This window comes from Panulirus ornatus, chromosome 2, assembly GCF_036320965.1.
Source record: "Panulirus ornatus isolate Po-2019 chromosome 2, ASM3632096v1, whole genome shotgun sequence".
Classification (NCBI taxonomy): domain Eukaryota; kingdom Metazoa; phylum Arthropoda; class Malacostraca; order Decapoda; family Palinuridae; genus Panulirus; species Panulirus ornatus.
In genome coordinates this window covers 31,856,623-31,878,693 of record NC_092225.1, presented here as the reverse complement: position 1 = coordinate 31,878,693, position 22,071 = coordinate 31,856,623, and the positions used below count along the sequence as shown (strand labels likewise).

The window sequence follows — 22,071 nt, the reverse complement described above, 5'->3', positions numbered from 1 at the left end:
ATAACGTCAAGCACCCCACCCAAAGAGGAAACCGTAAGTCATCCGGGTTCACTCCTACAGTTTTTAGCCATGTTTATTTGTCCTGGTAAACAAAAAGGCTCAAGGATACTCCTCCAGGGCGTCCGAAACACTACATCAATGTGGTGTGAACACGGGAGGATGGTGCAACACGCGGACAAGGGTGGGGGGTTAGGAAGGATAATAAGACTACTCCTGAAGAAATGTATAGCCAGGCATCCCACACCAAGTGCTATACGGACCAAGGTACTGGGTGAACGGGGTAAACTAGCTGCCTCACGAACAACGTGGGTGAAAAGAGAATAAGAGCACGAACGGACTGTGTAAAAATGTAAATATGTTTGGTAACGAATGAACGGGGCACCAGAGAAGCGGAAGGCGTACCAATAACGTATATGAGTGAGTAAGTAGGTTAAGAAAGTATGATACATAATGACTGAGATATCAATATGAAGGAAATCAAAGGACATTGATAACCAAGAATATGTATGAGTGGAGAGGAGGAACTGTAGAAAAAAAACATAAGAGCAACTATATATTTGACAGTGGTGTAAAACTTGAACGGTTGCAATATAAGTACAAGCATGGAATACGAAGATCTGCAGGAGAGAACAAAGTATGACGGTACAGAATAGTAATGAGATATGTGTGCGGCATATATTTACATGTGCGAAGATACAGTACACTAATACAGTAAACCAGCAGATACCGCCGCAACAAGCTACCTCCGTAATTTGGTATGAAAGAAAATACCAAGTTAAAATGACGTCAAGAACCATATTATCATTTCCTTACTTTATAACTCGTCTGGGGTAAAATCGGTGAAAGATGAGAAGGTACAAAGAAGAGTCACTGGAAAATGATGAGTGACCACACGTACGGGAGAACCTGATGGCAGGAAAGACAGACTGTATACCGACACCACAGATGTCAGACAGAGGGTTGGTGACATGAGCAAGAGAGCAGGTGATGCTGGGGGAGGGACAACATGTTACACCAGAGCAGAACAAACTATACCGACAGCAGCAGGAGGTCCACTAGGCTTACGGTGCTACTCTACTTAGCATACTGGGGAAACTGGTCGTCATTGTATATGGGGGGAGCGTCTCGTGTCTCACCTGCACCACACACACACACACACACACACACACAGACTGTCTGGGTTTAAGCGTCCGCGTAAATGTGGTGTTTGAGTGCGTGTGTCGATCTCTATTCTGAACTGAACATCTTAATAAATATTTCCACCTCCTCTACTTCAGCATTTTCCCGTATCTGCCGTGGCCACCAACCCTGACATAAAGGCCAAACACGGACCTTTTCCCTAAGTTCATAGCGGGGTGTCCGGTAGTGCCCTCGTCACTAGGCGGTCTGTAGTATGTGCTGGAGGCAAGACCTTGACACTGAGCCCCACCCCGCACTGTGGGGACCATGACGGGCGGCTGGGGTGGGCCCACGGTATCAACCAATAATAACGGGGGGGAGGGACCAACGACAGCGTCGCCGCGTGCTGCTGCTGCTGCTGCATGTACCACGGAGGGTCGTCCCAGCCACACACACACCCACAATTCTCCCCCTGCTGCACTAATACGCTCAATGAACTCGGCCGTCGGCGTCCCTCCCCACCACACCACCGCCACCAGCCTTCCCTCACTGTCCTTACCACTCACTACCCCAGCACCAACACACACCCTCACGTCAACAGCAACTGGCACATAAACATTCTGCCCTCTACCACTACCACAATCACACTGTAACTCACAACAAGTAGTTAATATGTTGGCTGACGCCTAGTCAGTATAATTCCCCCAACCAGCAATATGATAACTAATACAACAACCACTACTTGAGGGGGTCACACATGACGCCATACAAAAGTATATTTCACTTCCAATTTAAACATTTTGTTATTAAGAAGTGTCACTAATCATTACGTTGTGCACACGGCTTCAGTGAAATTAACACACACACACACACACACACACACACACACACACACACACACACACACCCTAAGATGGACCATATGTTAACAAAATGAACAGAAAATGCTTATGCCATAGACACACAACATAATCCTAAGATTAGAGATATTTGCCAGTAAATGGAAATGTCTCTCTTTTAGCTTAGTGAGGAGTGACATTACTTCCACTATCCACTTGTAACAAACGTCAACAATCATAAGACATGCTGACATCACTAAGGACTTGATTCATCTTGAAGTCTGATGAATTTAATCGCACACAATCAAATTTAGATCTACGGCTCCGACTCTCAAACGAATCTTAAGGCGAGAGAAGAAAAAAAAAAAAAAAAAAAAAAAATATATATATATATATATATATATATATATATATATATATATATATATATATATATATATATACACTCAGAGAAAGTGGAAGACAGTGAAGGAGACGAAGCGCACGAGGAAGGGTGACGGGTGTTGCCCCACACTGGTTCTGGCGTGTGGCGGGCGGTCGTCGGTAAGTCGTGAGGAAGGTGGCGTCAGACAGACGAGGGCCGGTCGACCGACCGGTGGCGGTCGGGTGGTTCTTCAGCCGTGCCCGGAAGTGAGGTTGGCCCAGTCTGGCTTTATGTTCAAGTATCGATCCACTGCTACATTCTCGCATTCTTTCACTCACCCACTCGCCTACATATCCACCAGTGCATCCCTCCACATAAGTCTTGCAACCAACCACTCGCCCAGGCATCTTGCAACCCAACCCTCTGATGAAGCCACTCCCTCTACCAACTTCTGCCCGTGGAGGTATCCAACCTGTTCACACACTCCACCAGCTACGAGCAGAGGTATCCATTCGCTCAGTCCACTCATTCCAGTAGCCAGGTTGTTCCACCATCTGGTGGAGTAAGCCACTTTCTCAACAGGCAACTAGTCCACACACTCCAGCAGCTGACCCGCCAAGTCGGCCCGGGTCACAGCTCCTCCACCCTAGCGAGGGTCATATATCCCACCTAAGTTTCCCGTTCGACTCCTGCCTGCCCCTCCCACACCCATTTCCGCTAAAATATATGCTCATCCGCTGCCTTTCCACATGTTTATTTTCTTCACCGAGGCCAAACTATATACATGGTACTGTCTCGACATTTTCAGAGGCCAAAAATTATATATATATATATATATATATATATATATATATATATATATATATATATATATATATATATATATATATATATTTGTATGTAGCATTTATGGATCTGGAGAAGGCATATGATAGAGTTGATAGAGATGCTCTGTGGAAGGTATTAAGAATATATGGTGTGGGAGGCAAGTTGTTAGAAGCAGTGAAAAGTTTTTATCGAGGATGTAAGGCATGTGTGCGTGTAGGAAGAGAGGAAAGTGATTGGTTCTCAGTGAATGTAGGTTTGCGGCAGGGGTGTGTGATGTCTCCATGGTTGTTTAATTTGTTTATGGATGGGGTTGTTAGGGAGGTGAATGCAAGAGTTTTGGAAAGAGGGGCAAGTATGAAGTCTGTTGGGGATGAGAGAGCTTGGGAAGTGAGTCAGTTGCTGTTCGCTGATGATACAGCGCTGGTGGCTGATTCATGTGAGAAACTGCAGAAGCTGGTGACTGAGTTTGGTAAAGTGTGTGAAAGAAGAAAGTTAAGAGTAAATGTGAATAGGTGCAAGGTTATTAGGTACAGTAGGGTTGAGGGTCAAGTCAATTGGGAGGTGAGTTTGAATGGAGAAAAACTGGAGGAAGTGAAGTGTTTTAGATATCTGGGAGTGGATCTGGCAGCGGATGGAACCATGGAAGCGGAAGTGGATCATAGGGTGGGGGAGGGGGCGAAAATTCTGGGAGCCTTGAAGAATGTGTGGAAGTCGAGAACATTATCTCGGAAAGCAAAAATGGGTATGTTTGAAGGAATAGTGGTTCCAACAATGTTGTATGGTTGCGAGGCGTGGGCTATGGATAGAGTTGTGCGCAGGAGGATGGATGAGCTGGAAATGAGATGTTTGAGGACAATGTGTGGTGTGAGGTGGTTTGATCGAGTAAGTAACGTAAGGGTAAGAGAGATGTGTGGAAATAAAAAGAGCGTGGTTGAGAGAGCAGAAGAGGGTGTTTTGAAATGGTTCGGGCACATGGAGAGAATGAGTGAGGAAAGATTGACCAAGAGAATATATGTGTCGGAGGTGAAGGGAACGAGGAGAAGAGGGAGACCAAATTGGAGGTGGAAAGATGGAGTGAAAAAGATTTTGTGCGATCGGGGCCTGAGCATGCAGGAGGGTGAAAGGAGGGCAAGGAATAGAGTGAATTGGAGCGATGTGGTATACCGGGGTTGACGTGCTGTCAGTGGATTGAATCAAGGCATGTGAAGCGTCTGGGGTAAACCATGGAAAGCTGTGTATTTATGTATATTTGCGTGTGTGGACGTATGTATATACATGTGTATGGGGGTGGGTTGGGCCATTTCTTTCGTCTGTTTCCTTGCGCTACCTCGCAAACGCGGGAGACAGCGAAAAAAAAAAAAAAAAAAAAAAAAAAAAATATATATATATATATATATATATATATATATATATATATATATATATATATATATATATATATATATATATATGAAGCGTCTGGGGTAAACCATGGAAAGTTGTGTGGGGCCTGGATGTGGAAAGGGAGCTGTGGTTTCGGGCATTATTGCATGACAGCTAGAGACTAAGTGTGAACGAATGGGGCCTTTGTTGTCTTTTCCTAGTGCTACCTCGCACACATGAGGGGGGAGGGGGATGGTATTCCATGTGTGGCGAGGTGGCGATGGGAATGAATAAAGGCAGACAGTGTGAAGTGTGTGCATGGGTATATATGTGTGTGTCTGTGTGTGTATATATATATGTGTACACTGAGATGTATAGGTATGTATATTTGCGTGTGTGGACGTGTATGTATATACATTGTGTATGGGGGTGGGTTGGGCCATTTCTTTCGTCTGTTTCCTTGCGCTACCTCGCAAACGCGGGAGACAGCGACAAAGCAAAATAAATAAATAAATAAATAATATATATATATATATATATATATATATATATATATATATATATATATATATATATATATATATCCGGCCATCCACGTCCACTATATTTGTATCTCCCTCTATTGCCATACGGAAACATTCCTAGTGCAATATCGGGTAAATTTTTTATATCATTAGCAGCTACCGCATGATGACATTCTCTGGAACCCTTCAAACACACACACACACACACACACACACACACACACACACACACACACACACACACACACACACACACGATTCCCAAGAAATCTTGGCTGAGTGACTCACTGCCCACCAGCATTATGGAGACACTCCTCGCCAGACTGGCAGATACATATGGCCATCAAACCCCTACCATACACCGTTCAGTATCAACAAATGCGACACTCGTCCTCTCTGACGAAAAGCTCTTAGTAACGCCAAGAAGGTGTCGCAAGTCGGACATACATACACGGTAGCATTACAGGTGCTGCCCAACGGATGAGGTCAACCACTATTCTTAATTATGGACCACTACCAGACATACAGTGACCAACTGGGAGGGAATAGAAGCCAAGAAAAATACAAGTAGACATGATATAACAAGGAAAATAACAACGTACGAAAGACGATGAAGAGCGAAGAGCTTGGACTGATGGTACAACGGGTTAACCCAAACTTGTAAGTATTCCTGTATATTCCTTACCACCCACACATTGGTCTTGACGGTTAACAATTATTACATAAAATAACATACAATACATTAGCAAATATCTTTCCAAGTTTCTAATACCTAAATCAAAAATAATCAAGATATGAGCAAGTGGAGAGTAAGCGTCGCGTTATGAAAAATATTAAAGCCTTTCACTCACAAGTGTGTGTCGTCAACATATATCATCATGACACATGATTTAGCATTAAGTAAATCCTCCGTCCACTCTATCATCGTCATCTCACCACCTGGGGATGAATACGTAAGTCGAGGGGAAAAGCTAAGCCAATGACGGCCACCTCACACCACCAATGGATCCACTTGATGATGTAGATCTAAACCAGCAATAAATCACCCACATATATTACGTCGTCTACTCTGATATCATACATTTGCAAAACGTGTCAAAAGCACACCATCCACGGATTGCGAGACCATAAAAACATAGTGTATACATAGATGTGTTAATGCTCCCATTCACAGTCAGGATGTTTCAATATGACGCGCTAAAAACTTAATACCAATTTAATTACGTTAAACCCTCCACTGGGCGTATCATACGGTAGAGAGGGAAATGGGGAGAGTTTAGGGTGAAGGGCAGTCATTTGCACGAGCACGATAGGCTGCTGGGAGCGTGGCACGCTGCCTCTCTGCTCCTCCAGCTGGTATACCATGACCACATACGCACGAGCACGGCCACTACACCACATGTAAACACATTCGGAAATTGTTATCCAATAAACATACCACTGAACAAAAGTTCCTACTGGGACTCCATGTGGTGTACATTCCTCTGGTTAATGTCATTTGCTAGTTTATAAATATATGGAAAAAATATGTATCAGAAGTTTCCCACTTAGGTAACAAACAGTTAATCCACATCACATGTAAACCTCATGTTACGACACTTTCTGACTTACAACTTATATTTCTATTTTGGTGAGCTACTGACACATACTTAACCCCCACCAACAATGATGGTGCGGCCTTCATGCACGACAGCTCGACCCTTAGGCACGACGGCGTGATCTTTGACCTGACCCTTGAGGGTCATGACATGGTCCTGGTTAGTGTCTGTAGTTGCGTGCATGACTCATGACACGGAGCCCGGTTATAAGCGACTCATGACATGGATCTGGTTATGAGTGACTCATGACATGGACCGAGTTATGACACAACACCTTGGGCCGTCCACAACAACAACTTTCCTCACCTGCGGCCACGTCTCAACTTCTCTCTCCATTAACACCTAAATCATGGCCACAACTTCAAGATGTACAAAAAACAACTGTCACATGCACTCACCACTCAGGGGTCTGCTGTGATGGCCAGTGCTACGGAACCTGCAAAAATCAAATACATGAGTAAGTCAGTGTCAATAACAAGATATCATATCTAGACACACACACACACACACACACACACACACACACACACACACACACACCTACGTACCTGTGACTAGCCTCACGGACTAGACACATATTCGATTATCTTTACAATAAGAAATCGATCGAAACAAATGTAAACTTGAAGGACTGGAGGAAAGAATTTATCATACTCTTAACAATTTTAACAATGAGGAAAGAATTTACCATACTCTTAACAATTTTAACAATGTCCAAACTGAACTCACGAGAGGCTAAACATTCCTGTTCGTCCAGGAATATGTCTTGAAAATGCCGGAGTATATATGGAAGAGGGATGAGTACATGAATAAAAGCCTCAATATATACTAAGTAATCTTCATTTGTTTAAATACAATCGATAGAAAAACAAGACAATAATAAATATCTTAAAATAGGGAGTTACAAATTATACATCCTGTACACTGTACCAATCACAGAATAACTTATGACAAAGGAAGTCTTGAGTCTAACGTGTGGAATCGGTTCAAAAAATTCGTGAGCAGGCGTCACACATCCAGCCTACACCGTGCCTACGTCATGCTACTGAGGAGGTGACCATCATCAATATCACTATCCTTCACGTTACGATTTTAACCTCTCCAGCACCACTAAACTTGGGTATGACTATCTGACCTCTGACCTGACCCTTAAAGGTAGTCCTATTCTACCGCCCAAAGTTTGTTTTCTTTTCACTTTGAGGCTCCAGTCACAGACAAACAGTCCAAATCAAGGCCGGGCCTGTACTTAAGTATAAAGAGGTTACTGAAAAGAAAAAAAAGAGGATAGTAGGAAAGTTTTTACGAATCTTAGAAGCGAAAAAACTCTTTTAAAATCTGCCACGTTATGGGGATTGAGAAAGACACAAAAGGTTAGAGTTCCAAAGCTTCGAGGTGTAGGGAAAGTTATCAAAGCGGCCCACACTCGAGTTGCCAATGGCCACACAGTACTCGTGTGACGCAGCAGCTTGTCCAGTATTGCGTGGTCTAGCTAGTGATGTAGGCATACAAGCAGCCAGCTCTGGAGAGGGGAAAAAATAATACCTAAAGAAGAAAAATGAACCAACAATGGGGCGTAGGGCAGAAGGATCCGAAATCTACTCTTCCACCAAAATACACCAGCAGACAAAATTACCTGCACGTACATTCTATATCTAAACTGAATTTTCGTCGTGCCTCATAAGGACTGCGAGAGAGGCCGTGTAGCTGTTGCACATACTTAACTATTACTCAGTATGATCCAAACAAGTTAAGTTGTCATTATCAAGCAGCAGACGCCACATGATGAGGTCCGGTATACTGTTCAGTCGCCTTGAAACCGACGATGTACGTACGTGACTTGTACAGCACAGGCAGCTTTCCCTCCTGCCCACATTTCTATTCTTCCCGAGTTTGTGTGAGCCTCGCTGCTCGTGAGAGCTGTGTCCATCCTCATCACCTGGGATGTTTCCACGCAGAGCGACAGGCACATATTTCGTCTGGGTCCTACTCCCCTCTGCCGACTACTTCCAGTTGCGGCCTCGCTACAACACACAACTCCTGCTCATCTTACAAGGGTGTACAGTATCTGTCTTGACCTCACGTATCCGAGTCAAGAATGATCAAACCTAGTATTCGTAGTCTGGTATTCCACACTAAAGGCGAACTTATACAACGAAAAGGTTGGGTAACGCCTTAAAGACGGTTTCCAACTTCCCACATCGAGGCAGCCGATTTTGCCCGTTTCTGCGTGAGGCGGTAACAGATGTGCCACTCTCACACAGGGAAAGGGAAACTTTTCAGAGGAAAAAAAAATCTTATATAAACAACTGAGCATTACTTGATTTTTAATATGTGTATGCAAGCGGGTGAGCGTGTGTATCAGTGGATCTGCTTGATTCCACCAACAAAGGATTTAAGCTCATAAAATCCATTTATGTCAAAAAATCTTATTTTGTTTGCATGCGATACTTGGTGGTATGGGCAGGGCAGAGACGGTGGTGGGATCATGGTGGGTGTCAGAGATGAGCACGGTATACCTGACCAGTAGCCCCACAGCTTGCTGGTGTAGCAGCTTACTACACCAGGTCCACCATGTCGTTCATGAGAGGTGGTGTTGGTGGGGAGGCCAGGAGCCACCGGTGTAACAAGGAGCGAGCGGCCGCCACACAGGGCGCCAGTGCATCAGGCCCTGCACGCAGCTGGTCTCCGCCACTGCAGGAGGGGAAAATCAATGAGAACACGCGACGCCAGCTGTCGGCCGTGTCTGGCGGTGAGACTCTGGTGTCCAACAGGTATTCTGGTGCCCTGACGTTATGCTCTACACTTGGCTACCACACCCACCAGTGCCAGCAGGGCAGGGCAGGGCAGGGCAGGGCAGGGCAGGGTAGGGTAGGGCAGGTAATGCTGCCACTTGGTTTCCGTGCTGCCCCCCCCCCCCCCCCCCCACGTGGTAACCTCCAACTCCCCAGTCATAACAACACCATCATCAATACACTAGTAAGCCAGACGTTAACGCAACGGACAAAGGAAAGCAATAAATTCCGTAAATAAAGTAAATATATCACTAACTGAACGAGACCCGTTTATATTGTGAAAAATCACGTTGCTAATAATAAAGATCTGCTAATGTTTACTGTTACATGATTATCTAAACATAAAACCACACGGAACGCACCATCGCTGAACAAGCTACATAATGAGCCAATCACTCGTGTACAAACTGCATCAGTAAGTAGTACATCACAGTGAACTACACCTGCCCGCCAGGTGATGGCGGTACACACAATGTTATGCCCTGATGGATGATGCATCAGTACTCACAACCCAGCCATCATCACATCAAGGATAATGCATCAGTACTCACAACCCAGCCATCATCACATCATGGATGATGCATCAGTACTCACAAGCCGGCCATCATCACATCATGGATGATGCATCAGTACTCACAACCCAGCCATCATCACATCATGGATGATGCATCAGTACTCACAACCCGGCCATCATCACATCATGGATGATGCATCAGTACTCACAACCCAGCCATCATCACATCATGGATGATGCATCAGTACTCACAACCCGGCCATCATCACATCATGGATGATGCATCAGTACTCACAACCCAGCCATCATCACATCAAGGATGATGCATCAGTACTCACAACCCAGCCATCATCACATCATGGATGATGCATCAGTACTCACAACCCGGCCATCATCACATCAGATCCTGTAGCTATTGGTTGACGGCAGGGACTAAAGTGCTACATGACCGGCCATCATCACTTACCTCATCCAGGCTTTGACGCGGTACATCAGCGAGCTACACACACACACACACACACACACACACACACACACACACACACACACAACCATGCCAACTGGCACACCCACCAGCCAACCTGTTTTTTCCTGCAAGATCCCAGACTAATATAAATGTGACGGTACTGCTACTAAAGCTCTCCCAGGATAGCTACCGTACTTCCCTTACACGACACTTTCCCTCCAACATCCCTTCCAAACATATGACCATGCGCAATGTTCCTAACCTCACAACCCATGACTCCACCGTTCAACGCTCTCAACTCCACAACTCACTTGTGAATCGTACGTTAATTTAGGAAGGAAAAATGATCTATTCGCGCACTCAGATATTAACTTCAAATACGAGAAGTGTCTGCAACGCCACCTAAAGCAAAGTGGTGCTAAATGAGACTTTAGTGTTAATACGGATCTGACGATGAACTAGGTTTGTAAGGTAAGAATAAGGACGAAAATTCTATGAGACTTGATGGATGTTAAGTGAAAAATGGCTTACCTCATTAACACATTACAAGCGGTAACATTAAGCCAACCAGCCAACTGACACACAACAAAGTTATAAAATAGAACCTCACCAGTGTAAAGCTCCCACCCACTTGGTACACTCAGGTACAACACAACCACGCTGACAACACTACGCACTAAAATTAAGACATTAATGTAATACTTATTATTGCTTTCCTTTTCCTTCCATACCGTACCGTAAGATCATTATTCACGTATCTATCTCCGGTAGATCCAGTATCAGGGAGGAGGAAGACCTGGAGATTACTGATATATGCCCACAAAAATAAGTGATAATCTTTCAAAGACAGACGAGGATAATTCCATTGGATATGGTGCCACGGTGCAACCCTGTGATTTCCACTGTAATATGCAAAACACATTCTAAATAAACACATCAGCACAAACATTCTGATTTCTTTTCTTCTTCTTGTCTAACATTCATTCATTCCAGAAATCACTCTGTAACACAAGAAGCTAAAGAGAATGTGTTGGTGTATCTATCACGTTAACAGCACAGTATCTGCTGGAGAGATATAAAACATGTACGTGCGGGGACAACCTGCCACATCAACCCATGACACTGAACACATCTCATCTCTACTGTGAAGCATCTTCTCCTGAGGCAAATAATCAGTAAAGCCTAACTAAAGCGTGTGAGGCAGGAGAAGCTTTTGATTTTTACCAGGAGGTTGATGGTGTGGGTACGAAGGATCGCATCATGTTGCGAAGAACTGCTGGTGAGGCAGTTCAAAGGCGAATAGATCATCCCATGGAACATGGGGAGAAAATTATGTCAACGACTAAGAGGTGTAAAAGCGAGGACCCTGGAAATGTTCACCTCCTGTATAGTTACTTTCCAAAAGTTGGAACAAGAGGAGGAGCCCAGCGAGGAATTTTACGCTAGGGTTCATCGTCTGCTCTGTTGCTAACGCTACCTCGCTACAGCAGGCTATGGCGAAACAGAGCAGATTATGTTCTATAATATATGATAAATCCCATCGTATTAGCCTTACGTCCATGGGGTCCGCCCGTCCCAGATCCGTCATGAAGCACTTCCGCATTAGCAACATAACTGGCAACACTGACAATCTTAGTCTTCAAAGAGTGAGGCAGAGGTGCGCGTGTACACTACCACACTAAGAAATATTCCTTCACACATTCACAGTTCTCATTAGGACACCTACGTATGGAGGAGTACAAGTGGAGAAAACTTCATGTCTCTTGGGTTACACCCGAGAACGAAAGTTAGAATTCAAAGGCGAACAACATGGAGAGAAACAATAGACATTTTGATTACAAAGACAGTGGCCAGCAACGACGGCAACACTGTTACCCCGTCTTCTATTAAAGGCGATACAAAAAAAAATGGGCCAGGTTGGACACCAGTTGCAACGGTTGTGGCGCCCCGGGGAAAACCACTTCAAGTTAAATCATGATCAGGAACTTTTCCTTACACCACACATTTCCCCCCGGTGTATTTCCTTAAACACAGGCGTTACGTACTCAAGACTTTTCTCTATCATTTCTTATCTACACAAAGTAAAAATTAACTAATGAATATATTTGAAGATTTTCAACGAGAACCGGTTCTCCGGGGGAGGTAGCACAGGCTTGTGGGAGTACATTGCTTAATACTTTACATGAGGCCGGTCGACCGGGTACACCAACCGCCGTGCGTGTGAGAGCACAAGGGAAAAACTACCTCGCAGGTCCACATTCAGGCCGTGCCTGTCTGAGGCCCCGTATACCGTACTGGTAAGGGGACATTCCCCGCTATATATACCCCCACCATGGCTGCCTCGTCGCCGCCCACACACACTACCCAGACATAACAACCACCACACGGTAAACCTGTCTTTCTTTACTCCAGCAGAGGATGATCATTACGGCCGATTACTGCTCATGATGATGCTCATACGACCACTAGACCACTTACTGTTACTGTTATTACTACCATCACACCACCTTCTATCACTACTACTAAAACTACCACTAGTACCACTCTAATAACCTCCACTCTAACGACTTCTCACACCTCCGCCCCGTTCCCCAAACATAAGGACACAGGAATCAACATCAGTACAACAACATCAAGTACGAACGGTGGCCAAAGCTATGAATGCCAGTAACAGCACCATAACCACTACTGAAGTACCAGTACAACCTACAACACGTACACCGTGGTCAACACAGGTACAACCATCCCCAAGGTCTACATCAACATCATCAACACAGACACAGCAGGAAATGCTACAAACATCCACAGTTCACATCAACAACTCTAAAAACCATACTGCCATCGACCAAGCTAATAGCCTGGATATTAACATCAAAAAGTAGAAGATCCTACTCCTTTAACGAAGGATTCCATGTCTTCCATCTTAAGCCAAATGGCCACCACATCCTTGTATAACACGCTTGGCACCAGACCCGACGGCTCCTCTCGCTGAAGTAGTCGGAAATATCCAACCAATAAAATAAGTCCAAATAGACTCTTAACACTGCGAGCCTGACTCAGTGTTTCACCAAGATCCATGGCAATGTACACACATACTGACGACCAGATACATCAACCTCCGCTGACACACACGTATGACCACCACCAGTGGTAACACTGGACAAAACAAGCACAAGCCACAAGCTGACCACAAGTAGCCCGTGGGGATCCGGGGCCGGCTCGCCCACTCACTGGCAGGTTCTGGATCCCGGCCGGCCTCTTCTCGTATTACCCAAGCAACCTTCACTCAGGCATGACTTCAGGCAAACAATACCTTCTCGGGCACTGGTCGCCTGCAGGACAGGTGAAAGCAACACATGAGGCGAGAGAACGAGGAAGATACGACAGCAAAAAGCTGATGTGAAGGTTCCTCCTCACGCACTGGGTCGTAGAATTCTCGGAACCTAATTTCAACGGAAAACAACATCATTACCTAATTATCAAGCCATCAGGTGTATGATACCGGGAAGGAGGAGAGGAGGCGGCAGGCGGAGGGACGGGAGAAGGAAGAGACAGGTCCAAACTCGATACCGCTGGGTGCCGGGGTCCCAGGAGGTTCACTTCCCACCGGTCAACTGATGGACGACCTTACACACCGTTCACTATTCTTCCTTTCGCTTCATTACAAACATTACTAACAAGTCCTAACAAGTCTATCCAAACCATGCAACATAATGTCACCAATCATTAACTTCATAAACAAATTTCTAACGCCTGGGAAAGCCGATAAAAGGAAAATAATGGAGAAAGAACCAATATAATCGAGCCAGCCTCCCACCGTACCACCAGACAGGCAGACAACCTTGAAGGTAATATCCCACAAGTATCCCTTTGCCGAAGCGTGGGATAATGTTGCAAGAGATCTATAAATGATGGGTTCTCGCGTACTCCGCCGTCTGCATCGTGAGAGACCAACGTAGACAAATGAGTAATACCAGCAGGAGTGTATGTATGATACAGAAAACGAAAATAAGGGGGAAAAAAGGGACAAACATTATGACAAAACATATTTCACATACACACAAATCGTGCATAAAGACTAAGATCTTCATGAAACTGTGCTCTGGATGATAGGTAAGTGTGTAACACTCACGGGTCGCTGAGGCAAGTTACCACCTTAGTGGGAGACAAACTCATGTGGCACGCACGAGGCCATCATCCACCCAGGTCATGTACGCCAGGATCATACCTACCATCACATGCAATGCTCTCTCTCTCTCTCTCTCTCTCTCTCTCTCTCTCTCTCTCTCTCTCTCTCTCTCTCTCTCTCTCTCTCTTCAAAAAATCAAACACCACACACAATACCGTTCAGTCATTCAAAAGTATCACCAGTAGCACTGCCTTTTAAATTCTCCAAAACAGACTATACAAATGAAATAAAACTACAAGTTCACATGAGTGCCCATCCCTCACCAAGCTGGAAATTTACCGACCTGCTGACAACAGCGGCCATCTTGGATAATGGTCGGACACCGGACAGTTTTGCAGAGGGACACACGGGCCAGGTTGGGTTCACACTAGCTCACATGTTCCATACATGGTGAGCGCTGAAATGGGGTAGTTAACAGACGGACGGACGGACACCAAGTGATGGCAAAACCTTACATGGCATTCGGCCACATGGCCTTATATATATACACACAAATATACTGTACAAGAACGCCCACTTTCATAGAATACATAATGACCTCCAACAACAAGGACTCGAACCTTGCTGTTGGAGGTTGAAATAAATGTTTGACATTTACTTTTTACAAGTATGGTGCACCAGGCAGAGTGACACAGAACATTTCAAAATGTAAGACTCGTCATATCTACAAAAAGAATCAAAGCTCATTCTTCTCACTAGCCAGAGTCAGACATAAGTGACTGACTGTCTCCAGCAGGTACTCCTCACAATCGTTATAATGATTACCTTCTTCTTCGTCATCACGAGCTAACGTTAATCCTACTGTAGAGCCCAGAGAGGCTTTAGCATTAGTAGCTGTGTTTCCATACCCCACCTGGGAATCGAACCCGTGTCTCCTAAGATAAGAGGCGAGCGTCATAATCTCTGGCTTGTTTCCTTGATGATGATAATGTCAAAACTGCTGTCAGGTACACATGACATCTTATTTCTTTTACCCCTGCCATAAGCTTCCAGCACACAGGTACCCATCACTACACCCCGCTCCTCTATCTGCCTCTGCTACTCCCAGCACCTGCTAATACTTGGTCTACTCTGATTATCTTTTCCTGTGGGCTTCCCTTGTAGAAGCTTACGTCCCTGGCCACCTCCCATTATGGCAGTGTGTGTGTGTGTGTGTGTGTGTGTGTGTGTGTGGAGGGGGGAGGACAGATCTAGGGCAGCCTGAGACCCTACCCCACGGACGGCCAGAGAAGCACCAGGTGTAGCAGCACATACGGTAGGTAAGAACATGTAGAGGGGAGAAGAGGGGAAGAAAAGGAGGACACGAAAAGAGAGCATATTAATGGTCAGAAATGAGAAAAGGGAACTACGCCGTACGATAAACAAGGAGAAATGGAAAAGAAAACGGCGGGGATGACGGAGGGTGAGTGTGGAGGGAAAACACAAGCGAGGAAGGGAGCAGTCAAACAGATGAGAGGTGGAGTGCGTGAGAGGAGAAGGGAAGGAACAAAGAAGGGCAGGTAATACTGGAGAAACTCCTGGAGATGAGAGTAGGAGAGGAGTGAGCAGGGAGACGAGGCGTGGGTAGGAAGTACCAGAACCCAGGGAAGAAAAGGGACGGGAAGTGGGGAGGGTGAAGGCCGGGAATAAACCAGTGAAAGGAAGAAGAAATAGACAAGGAGAGAGTAGGGGATGAAACACATGGTGGAGGGAAGTACAGTACAGCTAGCTTTGTGGAGCGGTCGTCAGAATTAGACATAATCACGGGAAACCAAAATGGGAAGAGTCTTCAGTAATGAGAGATGATGTACACGATAATGGCCTGAACCAGGAGACGGGCAGCGTGACGCCAGGTGAAGGTGATGAACGTATTGATGAGAGACGAAGACCCTAGAGCCAGCCAGCCAGGCGGCCGCCACCGGCCCGGCCTACACAAGTCGGCCTGATATTTATAGGTCAAGTTTCCCGGCGGTGAATGAGGCGAGCGCGTCAGGCTGCCAGGCTCGCTCCGGCCGTGTTCACGGTGCCGCCTCACGTACCACTCCCTCCCGCTGACGGTACGTTCACGGTGCCGCCTCACGTACCACTCCCTCCCGCTGACGGTGCGTTCACGGTGCCGCCTCACGTACCACTCCCTCCCGCTGACGGTACGTTCACGGTGCCGCCTCACGTACCACTCCCTCCCGCAGACGGTACGTTCACGGTGCCGCCTCATGTACCACTCCCTCCCGCTGACGGTACGTTCACGGTGCCGCCTCACGTACCACTCCCTCCCGCTGACGGTACGTTCAAGGTGCCGCCTCACGTACCACTCCCTCCCGCTGACGGTACGTTCACGGTGCCGCCTCACGTACCACTCCCTCCCGCTGACGGTACGTTCACGGTGCCGCCTCATGTACCACTCCCTCCCGCTGACGGTACGTTCACAGTGCCGCCTCATGTACCACTCCCTCCCGCTGACGGTACGTTCACGGTGCCGCCTCATGTACCACTCCCTCCCACTGACAGTACGTTCACGGTGCCGCCTTACGTACCACTCCCTCCCGCTGACGGTACGTTCACGGTGCCGCCTCACGTATCACCCCCTCCCGCTGACGGTACGTTCACGGTGGCGCCTCACGTACCACTCCCTCCCGCAGACGGTACGTTCACGGTGCCGCCTCACGTACCACTCCCTCCCGCAGACGGTACGTTCACGGTGCCGCCTCACGTACCACTCCCTCCCGCTGACGTACGGTACGCTCACGGTGCCGCCTCACGTACCACTCCCTCCCGCTGACGTACGGTACGTTCACGGTGCCGCCTCACGTACCACTCCCTCCCGCGGACGATACGTTCACGTACAGCAGCCACTCGCTCACGGTACCATCGCATACTCACTGTTACTAATAATTCACCTAGTACGTCCCCCGCCCTCAGATGATGTTGCTGATTTAAACTTACAGTAAATTATTCTCTGGCGAATGTGGCACCCACCAGTGAATGACCGACTTACCTCGAGTTACGTTGGTGTCAGTGGGTCTGGCAGAAGAGAGCGAACACACGGGTTCAAAAAAAAACTCTTAATGCAAAGCCTCGCTTTCCACGCTGCCCCAGGGAACCGAGCCAAGCAACAATCGCCTACCACCCTACCCGACCTCCACAAAATTCCTACCATTGTCATTTTTTCCCACCAGTATTGTTCACTATTCTAAGCCCAACTGGACCCACCGTCGCAGCCTGCTCTCTGTCACCCAACCAGTCTGTTGCCTCACCCCGATAACTAACCTCACTTCCCGCGCACAACTCTCCTCCTACGAATCTTAACAAATGTTAAGCAGAAATGGTAATAACGAAGGAACTACATTTCTACATAAGTCCCCACATCTTGCGCTGAAGCTTCGCCATCACAATTCGAACACCATCACATAACATGAAAAGGTGGAGTATTATGTAAGACCCAGCGGCTGGCACAATATTCTCCCCACGATGGACACAGATATGCTGGCATACAACCAACCCATTATCTCTATATTAGAAAATGTCACTGCACTTCAAATCGGTTAAGCTACATTTGGTTCAATAACCTAGGCTTGCTCAAACTATGCATCCTTAAAACCACTAGACCCAACCACACTGAAAACTGAAACATAGTCTGTGACTGATTTGCTTTTCAGACTACTGATAAAATCGTTGGTGCATCTTATCAGGTTTATTGTTCTCGCGGACAATACATGCAGTAGTAGTGGCAACCGCCTCACCAGGTGAGCGAGACCTAACCAATGAGAGACCCGTGCGGCAGACCACAATGTCCTACTGAGACAAGCTCAAATCAAAATACCTCGTGGGGGGTGACCACTTGACCCACACATTCAGTAAGACTTCACAAACTTCCACTGATACAAGTGCACTTGATGATGAGATACGCATCAACACATCTAACAACTTCTCGTTATAGCTCAGGGTAATGGTTCTGCTGAACATGATTATCAGTCAATAACACAACAATGACATTGGGCCATAAATATAGAAATCAAGTCGGTATTACCTTATAGAAATGGTTTATGATATCAAGCCCGTGCTACCTTACAGAAATAGTTTACCAGATGAAAAAAGTCAAACATCGCTGTACAATGTTTCCTCATTCATGTTTATTCGTCAACATATTTCGATTCCTTAGAGAAAAAAGTGCGAAATGTTTAACTAAGGATATATTCTAAATATGCCAAGAGACAATTATGACTGAGAAAACAAAGTACAATAAGTCAGACAAGATCAAGGATGACTAACTCTTCAAAGCTGAGGGAACCGTGTTGCAGACCTGCTGAGGAAAGCCAAACTCACGCGGCAGAGGAAAACACCCGAGCCAGGTGACACACACCACACAATGATACAGTGGCATCGCTCAAACACGAATGACAGGTTTCTTTCTTTTCCTTTTCTACATAATCGCTAATCGAGGACCACATGTGTTGCACTATGGACAGAACAAGGCACACAGGGATGAAAGCCACACCGAGTCAAATACAATAAACCACCAGCAAGCAGTGAGCCAAAAACCACTTTTAAATAACGAGAAACTTCTCCGTACAGAGCAATAACCCCCCCCCCTCTCCGCCCATGTTATACATAACAGACCTGAACAGCACGTAGCGTCGCCGGAGCCTGGCATACCCTCTGTAAACATACCCACACATACTGCTCCATACACCTGGAACTCCGTCCTTAACAAATGTGCACACCACCTACACCAGCACTACACATCCTTCAGAAAAAAGAAAATATGTGGACTCTGTCATCATACCTCAGGGTACAATCCTAACATCACCCCCACCCCACAGAGGAGGAAGCAAAGCAATCCCACACCTGCCCGACCAACTGCACTGACATGACATCATCATTACCATTTTCGTAAGTGCTAAGATATAATAACCTGATCGACTTTGTCAAATCCAATAATCTACATAACCCAACACTAATCTCAGAGCAGAAGGATTCTGGCCACTTAAGTCAGCCAGCGGATCACTGAAAATAACATTCTTTACACTGAGGAAAAGTTTTAACTTCTCAGTTACATAGAAAGAGAAGAAATAAATAGTACTACAGAATAGCGGGCACAAACAGAACCATCACATCTCGACAGAAAAATGTGAAAGACCTCAGAGGAAGAATGTGACCCGACGACCTTTCATTCTGCGAATACGACACGGCAACATTTGCATCTTCCAGACGGCTGGCCCGATTTTACCAACCTTCAAGACAGGAGAGGGAAAGCCAATGATGATGCTCTTCATGCAGAAGAAGTCTCCCACGTAACATACTAATGGATGATAACATCACCTTTCAAGGCAGGCGAGAATGGAAGACTGGAACGTATGCTAACATTTTCCACTGTCCGATACGGCACTGTAATATCTGGGGAAGGACAGGAGAGGCTGGGATGATATCATTAACGATAACTACATATATGTACTTCAGCAGATGTTTAACGAGAAGGTCAAAGTGGTCGAGGGAACATGCGTCAACGTGTGTAAACAATAATTTTCCAGAACTAAGCCAAAGTGGAAGAATGAAGACCCGCCATCTGTCTAGCAAAACGCCATATAAGAAACTAGAAAACAGAAATAAAACATGAAAAGTTGTTTTGTAAACTTACGTAGAAAAAAAATATATTTCACGTCAAGATAAACGTTAATATGAAGCACGTAACACAGAAAATGGTAAAGGAAACCCTGGAGTATCTCATAGTTAAGTTAGGGGCAAGCGTGTCACTCACTACAGTGTCAGATGGTCCATGGTGGTGTTAAAGACAATAAAGCCAAGACAAACATCTCAAATCATTTTTTTAATCCATATTCATCACAGAAGTCACAACTCATGTTTCATATCAAGTCCCATTGCTGGCTGAGGACAACATTTTGCACCATGATCTTATACACGTGCAAGATACAGTTAGCACATGACCAGATACGTTTTACCTTAACACGATCAATGTTAACATGAGACATTTATGTCTTACGGTTCTTTAACGTACGTCACCTGCTAGAGGGAAAGAGCCACAGGTCTGGAAGGTTGCCAGCGTAACACCAATATAATAACAAGCAGCGATACGTCCCTGACCGCACATTATATGACCATTAAGGTCGACGTCCGTAGTTGGTAAACTTATGAAAACCATCCAAGTTCAAGACAAGATTCTGTATCATTCAGGGAAGGACCACATGATCAACCAAACCCAACCATGACTTCCCACGGAATCGTTCGTGTCCGACCAATAAGGCCGACCTCTTTTATGATGTAGTCAACACGAATACTGAGGATAAAAGATACTGATAACTACTCAATCTTGAGAGAATACTCGATCAGTCCAGCATGAAAGCTCACTAGTCATGTTTAGCCATATGGTACTAACATGGTACTAAACATGGTACTACAGTGGTTACACATTGACTGAATTACCATATATGAAGCACTGTAAATAACGGTCAACCCTCAGAATGGTTAGGCGTAACGAGAGGTGTGTTGCGGAGATCCGTCTGGGACTGCCTCTCTCTCTAATATATATATATATATCAGTGACAATGATAATGGGCCACATTTTAAATATCAAAATTCGCAGAGCGTCAAGAGATCCGGAGGTTTGCAGGAAGCAGGTTAAACACGTGGGTCTGTGATATGATATTCTTCCCAATGTTTCCACCTGCATCTCTGTTCCAACAGTAGATTAGCTGTGTACATTCAACCCAGTCTGTCATTCCAGCAAAGAATTAAACCTGTAAGAAGATTAAGTAACAAACCAACCAGTATTTTCCACAGGAATATCAATACTGCATCTCTCATATTCACGTTGGAGTTCACCTTCAGTTTTCGATCTACCCCAACACTGCAGACGCTTCACTGATTTGCTGCACACACACTGAAGGACCTTTGGATGATGGCTGGGTTAGTAATCCATGAATGTTGAGGTATATACGGTGCATGTAATCCATGAATGTTGAGGTATATACGGTGCATGTAATCCCTGGGTGTTGAGGTATATACGGTGCATGTAATCCCTGGGTGTTGAGGTACACAAGGTGCATGTAATCCATAATGTTGAGGTACACAAGGTGCAGGTCATCCCTCGAGTTTAGTAATACAGGATGTGTGTAAAGGCCAGGGTGATGCCGCAGGCAGGTCGTGTGTAAATCCCGGGGTGTTACAGTATGTACGGCTGATACAAAACCCAAGGTGGTGTTGAACTGTACGTATTTGTGGTGTATATAAAACCAGAGTACTGTAGTATACTGTACTGTCACGGTGGGTGTACAACCTTGCTTGACCTTGCTTGTTACAGTACGTGCAACCTTGAAAATTATGATATGGCTGGCATGACTAATGCGTTGTAAGACGAAAGACAGAAACACCCCAGGGTATTGCAATAAACCCGGGGTATGTAGGGACCATAAGGCTGTAGTCAGCATGCTGTGTGAAGACAGTACAGCGTTGTAACATAACATACACCTAGTATCCAGTGGT

General features: G+C 45.7%; 1 protein-coding gene across 10 annotated transcripts in view; it reads right to left on the bottom strand.

The window, feature by feature from the left end:
* Positions 1 to 22,071, bottom strand: part of beta-Spec (spectrin beta chain) — a 211,948-nt gene that overhangs the window by 114,016 nt on the left and 75,861 nt on the right. For all 10 annotated transcript variants that reach the window (XR_011714206.1, XR_011714211.1, XR_011714208.1 and 7 more), the window contains one exon: positions 7,033 to 7,070. The gene's annotated coding sequence lies outside the window, so the exon portion shown is untranslated. The remainder of the gene's footprint in view (positions 1 to 7,032; positions 7,071 to 22,071) is intronic.